A 9,972-nucleotide genomic window follows, 5' to 3' on the forward strand; every position below is an offset into this window, starting at 1 on the left:
TCGCTGCTCGAGTGCTGCCGAACATAAATCTATCTGGAGACTGGAGAGAACCAGAGTGGAGAAGAGGTGAATTGGGGATCGGATGCAGATCTGCCATCTGCTTAGGGACTTAGGTGAGTTAGGTCAAAATGTTTTGATCAGGTGTGTCATTCCTTTGTGTTCCCACATTAAATTACCCAATCAAAACCAACCAAATAATATAAAAAATTAAAGATTTAATTTAATTAATTCAAACGGGACGGGACGGGATCAATCGGTTTCTACTAAGCTAGTACCGGTACCGGGCCCGTTTCCACGGGACGGGACGGGACGGGCCCAAATAGTAAATTTCAGATTTTGATCCCGGCCCGTACCGGCAAATTTCGGGACGGTTTCGGAACGGGACCGGGACTTCGGTTTTGGGTGCCCAGCCCTAATAGGCAAGATGCGCTACTAGTACTTGGTAAAATTGTAAAAAGAAAAAGTTAAATAAGTAAAATTGTCCAAAAAAAAAAAAAAAATTGTTGACTAGAGTATCAATCCCCACGCCGGCTATTTTGAAGTTTTATATCATAATTCAAAAGAATATCAATTTTGAAAATCTTCACCTCTTATTGTCAAAATGTTGGATACTCATACTCTAACGTTTTATGGTATACATTTAAGAGTGGACTACTATTAAGCATTTAAGATCCAAAAACAAAAGTGTTTTATGCCACTTAATGTACTTATTTCATGCACGTGTCTGGTCCAAAAGGTTTGAATTTGTTCATTTACATCCGAAATCGAATAAATTAACCCTAGGTAGTGACCCAAAGAAAGAGGTTATATCCTGCTATCTATTCAATCTTTTAGGATCACCTAATTTGTTAGTTGAAATAGCTGAGTCCTGGATTACTGGTACATGAACTCGCCGGCCAATATACTAGTCAACTATACTTATAATGAACTCTCTTATACGTCAGCTAGTTGCTTTCCAACGATCAAATTGTCAAAGTAAACTTGCAATTGTGGTCTTATTTTACCAAACATGCGTGTAGAGATAAACTTGCATAAAATGAGAGACCGGTTCCTGGAGAGGATTGTATGCACCGAAATAACAGCCACACTCTGACCTGTTCCTCATTAAGTTATCAGAAAATTTAAGGAAAAGATAACAGATGATGACCTATTCCATTTTTAGAAATTGAAAAGTTAAATTGCTCTACAAGGGGAGGAAATCTTCTGTCCCCAATTCCCCTATCCCCCCTGTCTCTTCCTTGTAGTTGGATGGTAGCTAGGAATCCGACTCGTTACAATGTAGTTGGATGTCACAATCGGCTATTATAACCTAAGCCATAGACTGTGCTACTTGGACGGTAGGAAATGCAAGGGGGAAAGTTCCATCACCATCATCTTTACATGTTAGAGGAAGGTTCTATTTGCACATGCTTACTTGATGTATCGAACTGCTAATATATTAACTTTACGAATTTATCTACCGTTTACTACTAATATATTAACTTTATGAATTTATCTACCGTGTAATATATCAGTAGTTCGGTATATGAAGTAGATCAACTTCATGTATTAATAGATTGGATCTATGCAGTGGTAGACTAGCATGGTGTGGTCTCGAGCTAGTCTGTTAGAATGCCCTACATGGAGTTAGGTCTATTATTGTGAGGAGATGCTCTACCGAAGACTTTTCCATATTTTAATTTTTTTTTTAAATAACAAATTTTCAGTTTTACCCTCGCACCTAGACCACAAAAATTTCTTATTCAAAGTTTGATAACTTGGATGTCCCTTTGGAATAGCATAAATAGTTATATGAGTTAAATTAGGACTAGGATTAGGCTGTACATACATGGTATTGTCAAGCATAATCAGTTAGGACTTGAGGCTACCTCTACGGCTCTACATGTCCAAAGCTCATTAATGGTGTAACCTTCAGGAACATCGGCAGGCTGGCTTTTGCCTGAGCTCAGGCTCAGACCAAAACTATCCTTAACGCGCCGCCACACACCATGTTAAGACCGCCTCCCAAAGGCATCAGAAAGCACATACTGATCCTTATCAGTCCCATATCGGAAATCAAATTGAGTTCACTTTCTCCTCCACCTATAAAATGTCAACTATTCTCTCCTCATTGATTACGCATTAATTACTTACCTAACGTTACCCTATCAATATAAATACATTGACTGACTTAGGTATCGGAGGAGCGAAGACCGTCAACCGCAGTCTTCCTCTTAACGACCAGTGTATTTTACTTGACAGATGACACTAACGCTTACCTCTACTAAATCAACCGAGACTTAGGGTCCGCATTAACAAGATCAGGTTACCCTCTGAATCTTGAGCATTAACATAGACTAAGTAAGAGGTTCGGTCATCTCTAATGTACCGGAAAAAAAAAAGAAAAATCATAATAACCTGGAGCATGATTGTAGACTCAATATTATATAGAAGCATGTGGACCAACAATAGAGGTAGACGTAACATGAACACCATTTACAATGATTTGGTCCATACATACAAGCAGGGTTGCCAGGAGATGTGTTGTCGGTGGTGATAATGCGTCTAATTGTGCGACAAAGTTATAGTGTGTGTGTGTTTATAAAATATTAGTAATATAAACTGGAGTGTAGGACAGTAGGACCAATTGGCAAAGTCGTTGGATCATTCTTGAGGTCTCCAATTATATAGTGCGTCAAAGCCATAACACACACAGGAGAGGATTGTATGCACGGACAGTGCAAGTGCATAACACACACACACAAAGGACACTTCTAATCAGGGTTTCCATTTTTTTAGTCATTGTAAGGGGTCCTTTGTGGGACTCACTTTTTAATCACATTTTTGTATCTCAACCGTTCACTTTTTAGGTCCAATTTGTAAATCTATTCTGCAAATTTTTAGTCAAATTGATTATCATCAAGATATCGAACTAGATTAAATTAATGAAGGAACCAAATTTGTCCAACATGAACCGTTCATGTTTATAATTGTAAATCACAGTTATGAATGTCTTTTTTTTTTTTTTGAAATAAAGTTATGAATGCCTTAACGGTTATCAATTTAGCTGAAAATTTGCAAAAATGATCTACTTATATAGACTTAAAAACTAAACGGTCGAGATGTTGATATGTGATCGAAAAGTTGGTCTAATAAGCAACACCTTAAAATAGTCCCCAAAAAAAAAAAAAAAAAAAAAAAATCTCTCACTAGAAGGGTTTTGTGTGTGTGTGTATTTTATAGACCTTATCCCACTAAAGTTAACTAAGTCGATGGACAAATACAAAGCATCAAATTAATGAAACTAATATAGTAAAAAGGGTTAATAAAATGGTTTTTCTAATTACTGAAATTTTATAGAAATCACTTATTAACTAAGAATGACCTATAAGATCGATATGACTCGACCCAAGTTCAAGATTGATGAGTTTTCTGCTTCAAAGGCGCCTTGAATTAAAAAAAAAGTTCAATATCATAGTCTTTTACGTAGTTATAAAAGCTTAATTTGATATGACTTTTTTCATGCTACACTTAAAATTTTTCTCTTCTACGCCAAAATAGTATAAGATTTTATTCAAATTTCTAAAATCTCAAGACCGAACTTGCCTACAAAAGTATCAACGTTTTAGAACATCCTTCATCCCAAATCCAAGCAACTAGTACTGCAAGCGACACCTTTAATTGCTTCTTTACAAGGTTTCAAATTTCGGTTTCGGTTTTGATTTCGGTACTTCAAATTTAAGGAATTTTCGAAGAAAATTTCTATTTCGGTGGAAATTTCAGTTAAAAATAAAGAAACCACATTAATTACGTTTATAAAATGATATTTTTGAATGAAACTTTTACATAGACTAAACTAACTTATAATAAACCTATTTACAATGTAAGCTCACCAAAATTATACATAAATAATAGAATTGTGATATTTAATATTTTAATATGGACGAGTAATTAACTAAAACTGTAGTAAGTTGCTAAACTAGTGTTTTTTATTTATATATAATTATAAATATTCTATATATTGATAATGTGAATATGGTTTACTCTCTTTTTATGACTGGAATCCGGTGGGAGGATTGATCATCACGCCTTTTTCACTAATAATTAGAAAAATACAACCGGAGGGATGTAATACCGAAATCCCGTGAATGAAAATAAACAAGTACAACAAAAAAAATATAAAGTATTAGTAATAACTAATAAGAGCTACTACAATGTGGTTCTATCCATTTGGTTGAACTGTTCCCATTTAGTATCATACAATACTGCTCCCAAGTACATGAATTTTGGAAATGATTTTGGTACTTCATCACATGGGTAATGTATGTGTGTTGATCTATTCCCACATGCAATCCATATATCAGATATTGTGGAATTACCCAATATGGTGTTTCATTGTATAAAGCATACGGCATTTGGGACGACGAATGATCAAAAATGCCATATGTACTCCCACCTTGTGAGCTTGAACCAATTCCGTAAGTACTTTATGAGGTAGAACTCATTTCATGATGAGGATAATGAGAATGGAATGGGTTAGGGTTATCACTATATTAAGTTCCTATGTCCATTGAACCAAGACTTGAAGAAAGTGATTCAAACTCATTTAGAGACAAACAGCTATCGCGTCTTCCTTATGTATCCCTAGCTGTAAAATTGTATTTACGATTTGCACCAGGATAAGTAGTATGATCATCACTATATTGGTTGTAGTGCCATGATTTGCCACTCCCTCTGTAATTTCCATAATTCGCCTCACGATTGATAGCAGATAAAAGCAAAGAGGGTTTTGTTGTATTCAATTTCAACTTGATTGGAAAAAAAAAAAATCAAAATTTCATATTTTGTCAGTGACAAACGAATTTCACAAAATTTCGGTGTGAATTTTTAAATATATTTTTTGTGTGTAGATATTTCGGAAATTAAGAATTTCGCGGAAATGTACGGAAAATTTCGGGAAACTCTTGACGGAAATGATATAGCATATGAATTTCATTTCGGTACTTCAAATTTAAGGAAATTTCGACGGAAATTTCGGCAATTTCGGAGAAACTTAAAACGTTGCTTCTTTAGCCCAACCAAAGTAAGACACTTTGTATATATTAAAGGAACATATGGTCTCGTGCTGCTTAGTTCCGCTTGTTCTAGCCCTTTTTTTTTTTTTTAATTTTTTTTTTTTATAACATCTTCAATTTTTTTTGAATCGCCTCATGTCTATGATGATTTGATCCCTGATGGTTCCCTTTCTAGATTTATGCTTTTACTGTCGAACGAAGTCAGGTAGCACATATGCTTCTTAAATAATTTCAATTTGTTTTGGCTCCAACCAGTCGACGTGATTAGGACATTCATCATCTAGTCATATAGATGCGGCGCTGCAGGATACCCACCATTACATGGTGGGACAACTGCTAACACGGAGGCCAAATCTAGCCGGTTTCATTGGCACGATGCCCACTATATGGCGAATGAAGGGTAGGCTGTCCATCAGAGCGGTTGGTAATCGCTTTGTCTTCCAGTTCGATCATGAAGAAGATCGCAATCGTTATCTTCATGGAGGTCCATGGTTCTACCGCAATAATATGCTACTTTTGGCTCCGTATGATGGGATTGCTAACGTGGATTCGATCCCGCTTCACTCTTTGGAGCTTTGGATCACTGTTCGGGCTCTTCCTCCTACGCTACGCAACAAGCTTTCTCTCTCTATGATTGGTTCTGCCATTGGTAGGGTTTTGAGGCTTGATACGGTGGCCTTAAAGCGGAAGGACGAGGAACAGAGGATCAGGTTAGTTATTGACACCAGGAGAAGATTTAGGGTTTTCCGAAGCTTTTCTTTTTCTGCCTCTGTTGAAGTTGATGTCACCATTCAATATGAGAAGGTCCGTGGACTTTGTCGAGATTGTGGGTTGTTTGATCATCCAACAGAGGGGTGTGATTGTTTGTTTATCAAGGAGGAGGAAGCATTCAAATCTGTTGCAGTTGTGAATGCTAAGGCGGGTTTGACTCTCTTCAACTCTGCAGGGCCTTCTAGGGTTCCATCTGGTGTTACCCAAGTGAATGCAAGACGTGGTACAGACGTCAGGGCTGTGATCCAGGGTCCACAGGGGCAAAAAAGCTTCCTATCTCTGGAGGTGGCTGAGTGTGCGGCACATCACCGTGGTCAGGCGGTCTTCTTCTTGGAACATCTCAACTCCGGGCTTAAGGCTGCGGGTCTGCTGCAAACGTTGGTGAAACCGGGACTATCGGTGGAACCAAAACGTAGCTTGGTTAGTAGTATGCTGCATGGATCACCTGGGGATCGATTCATACAAGCCTGCAAACGAGGAAGTTTTCAACTGCTGGCTTTTGAGACTATCAAGACACAGGAAACTTCTACCATTATTTGTGGCCAGAAGCGAGGTGCTGATCTTTCTCTTGTACGACCTGGTAAGAAAATACTAGCCCTACCTGCTCCTGCTATGGCAGGTATTAAGGATCTGTCTCTGGCCTTACCTCAGAAGGATGATCGCTTGATCATCTCGCCACAAAAGAAGAAAGTAGGTCGCCCCAAGGGATCAAAAAATAAGACTAAGGTGCCTATTGCGAAGGATACTCGAGTCAAAGTGAAAGGACGGGAGAGATTCTTAAAGCTTCTAGAAGAGGAGGAGGTGAGTGACTCCTCTCCGGTGAATGCAAAAACTACTCAAGCTGATGAAGTGAGGTCTTTAGCTGGGGAGAATGTTCCAATTGAAGAGGTGATGTCTTCAAGCGTTGAGAAGAAGAAGCTTGAGGGTGAGCAGGTTTCAATGGAGGCGGTGGAGGTGTTTTCCGCTGTTGGAGAAGGCCAACTTCCAGTTGAGGAGGTGATTACCTCAACGGTGGAAAGTGCGGCGACTTTATCTTCTGCATGAGTGGAAGGAATCGACAAACAACAAGTGGCTTAGTAGGTAGTTTTATTTAAATTCGGAGTTTGTTTTAGTGCTTCATGTTTAAAAGGTGGGTGTGCTTAGAGGTACACTTCTTTTCGGTGTGCTTGTGTGGTGTACTCTGTGTAATGGCTTTTTCTGACGGCCCTATGAGCAGACCATTATTGTACTGTTTGCTGAAATGCTTAATGAGATTGACCTCTTCAACTCAAAAAAAAAAAAAAAAAAAAAAATCATCTAGTCATATAGAAACAACAGCATCATTTTTGTACAAATCTTTCTACAGTAAAAAATAATGTACCTTTAGTGGCATAATATTGGTCAATGCTGGTCACTTGTAAAACTGCAAAACCAATTTACGGATGTACGTTTTTTTTAGGTTTTTTGTTTTTGTTTTTTGTCATCGGTTAAAAGAGGAAATGATTGATGCAACACAACCTGCAGGTACTACCACCTGCCGACTAATATGCACCAGTGACTCTTTTTTGTCTTGGTGAATAAAAAAACTAAACCACACTTTTCTTGTTATATATATTTTCTGACTGGCGGGCCAAAATGATTGAATGAGAGTGAAATGGTAAAAACCCAGAAAAAAGAAATGAGCAAATTCAATATATTTTTCCCATATCAATTAGTTCTAACGTTATTTTAGATAGAGAAGTTTTATATACACACCCACAATTACTTAATACACATCCCCTATATTTTTTTGTCATCAAAATTCTATCTATACTCCTTCTCATTAATAAATAATAAAAATAAAAATAAAGAATAATCCACAAAAATAAAATATGAATTAAATGCTTTATATATCAATATATTAATCAAATATTTTCTGATAGGTTAAATTTTCTCCTCGTCTGTCTCTCTCTGTCTCTCTCTTTCTGTCTCTGTCTCTCTATCTTTGTCTCTGTCTCTCCCTCTCTGTTTCTCTCTGTCTCTCCCTCTCTGTCTCTCTTTCTGTCTCTCTCTCTCTCTATTATTTGATGATGTGGTCTTAATTCGCTGTACATCGTTTCGTCGAGGTTCATAAAAAAAAAAAATAATAAAAATTTCTTCTCGTCTTCATGATTCATCAACCTCTGTTCAAGATCATACGTGAATGTCAATAGCAGATAAAATAATTGTAGTCCACATGAAGAATTAGCAAGCAACCAAATTGGTTGAAACATAATGAAAGAGGTTAAAAAAACCATCAAATATATCTTGGATACATGAATATATCATCATCAATCACTTCATTTGGAAAATAACCACCATAGCTCATTATTTACCAATTTTAATATTGACCATGACTATATGTTACATGAAGATATTGACATACATTGATTTTTTTTAAATCTTAGAAACATCAAGTTTTTCAACTTGAAGAACAATAAATATAAGAAAGTTAAGTTATTCAATAATCTAATGATATACCAATCTCATTTCTCCTCATTGATATGAGAAAGAATAAAGGTAATTAGTAATTACTATATTGATATGTGCCGGAATTAATTTCACAATAAATGAAAAAATTATAGTACAAAAATGTATTAAATAAAAATTTATGTTACTTAGCTGACGTAATTAAATTTTTTTTTTCCATTTATTTATTTAATGAGGAGGGGCATAGATGGAAGTTTAATGAAAAAATGAGATAAAAAAATATATAGGATGTGCATTAAATAATTGTGGGGGTGTATTTAAAATCACAAAATCAAAATTATAAATTTGAGAGGGGAATAATAATAGCAAGCTTTAAATATCTCAAAGTTTCATGAAGTTCAAGCTTGTCCTGTAAATGGCAAAGAGCGCATTTGAAACAGTGATTGAGCATTTGAAACAGTGATTGATGAGATGAGCTCAAAGTGGCAACATAAGCAAAAATATTTATTGTGTCGAAGTATTGAGTACTAAAAAGTGCATGTATGTTCCATTATTTCCTGAATGCATTGAGTATCTAGGTCGACAAGAACTGGCCCCCCATCACAGTCGTATACAAGTGCTGCATGCACGTTCTGTTCGTGACAATGAACATGCCAGTGGACGAACCTCAGAACTCCATCAGTAATTCGATCGGTATTATTCTCTAACTTGACAAAAAGCCAGTTTTGCTGAGGGCTGACTGGCTGAGGCACAACCTATCATTCGATCACAAAAAAAGGAACTAATAATAAAGCTAAACTGGTGATCCACCAAGTTTGGACACTTCGATCGATCAGTCGTACATTTCTCTTTACTGATCGGAGTGGTACCAGCAGCTACTAGCCGCCTCTAAAGAAGACAAAGAAGTTGGTCGCTCAGATTCACGTTCATATAATGGAGGGTAGGAGTTAATTAAAAAACTCCAACTCTATATATTCCACCTTAATTAATTAGAATCCACCTTGTCCATCTCTTCTTCTTCTTCTTCACTCTCTTTATTTCAAGATTGGTCGTTAGCTTGCAACTGATCGCTTAATTAATATTTACTAGTCACATCAAATGATTGGATAATCATATCATTGAAGGAGAAACGATCTTTGATCATTTAGGTTTCTGGTTTTCTTTTTCTTTGAAGGCCGGACTGGTCATTAATATTTCAAACATTCATATGAGAATTTGATCTTCCATGTTTCCAGTTGGAGGGGTTTGTATTGTGTATAAGATTGAGAAGCCATCGAACAAACTAAAATATTTATATGTATGGAATATGAAAATTAAAATTATAGCAAGCATGTGAAGGTCATCTTGATTGATTCAAGTTGGGATTGTGTTATAATTTTAATCTCGATGAAAGGAACATATAGGAAGAGGTCATGTTGAGAAGAAGATAATTGCGAGATAGATAGAGAAGAAGATGAGAGGCTGAGGGAAAAAATAAATAGTTGTGGGAGACGAATAACATTATTTTATTTTTTTATTTTTTGACAAAGTAATTTTGTATTCTTTTTTGTTTTTTTTTTTTGTGACAATTGCAGAGACGAAAACGTCCCTCACATACTAACCAAATTAACGGAGAAATTGGATGGAAAGTCTAAAATTTAACTATAGGGTGTAAATTGGCAATATTTAGAAAAGTGAGGGTGTAAATAATCAAAATTAAAATGTCAGAGGATAAATCGGC

Source organism: Rosa rugosa, chromosome 1 (genome assembly GCF_958449725.1).
Source record: "Rosa rugosa chromosome 1, drRosRugo1.1, whole genome shotgun sequence".
NCBI lineage: Eukaryota > Viridiplantae > Streptophyta > Magnoliopsida > Rosales > Rosaceae > Rosa > Rosa rugosa.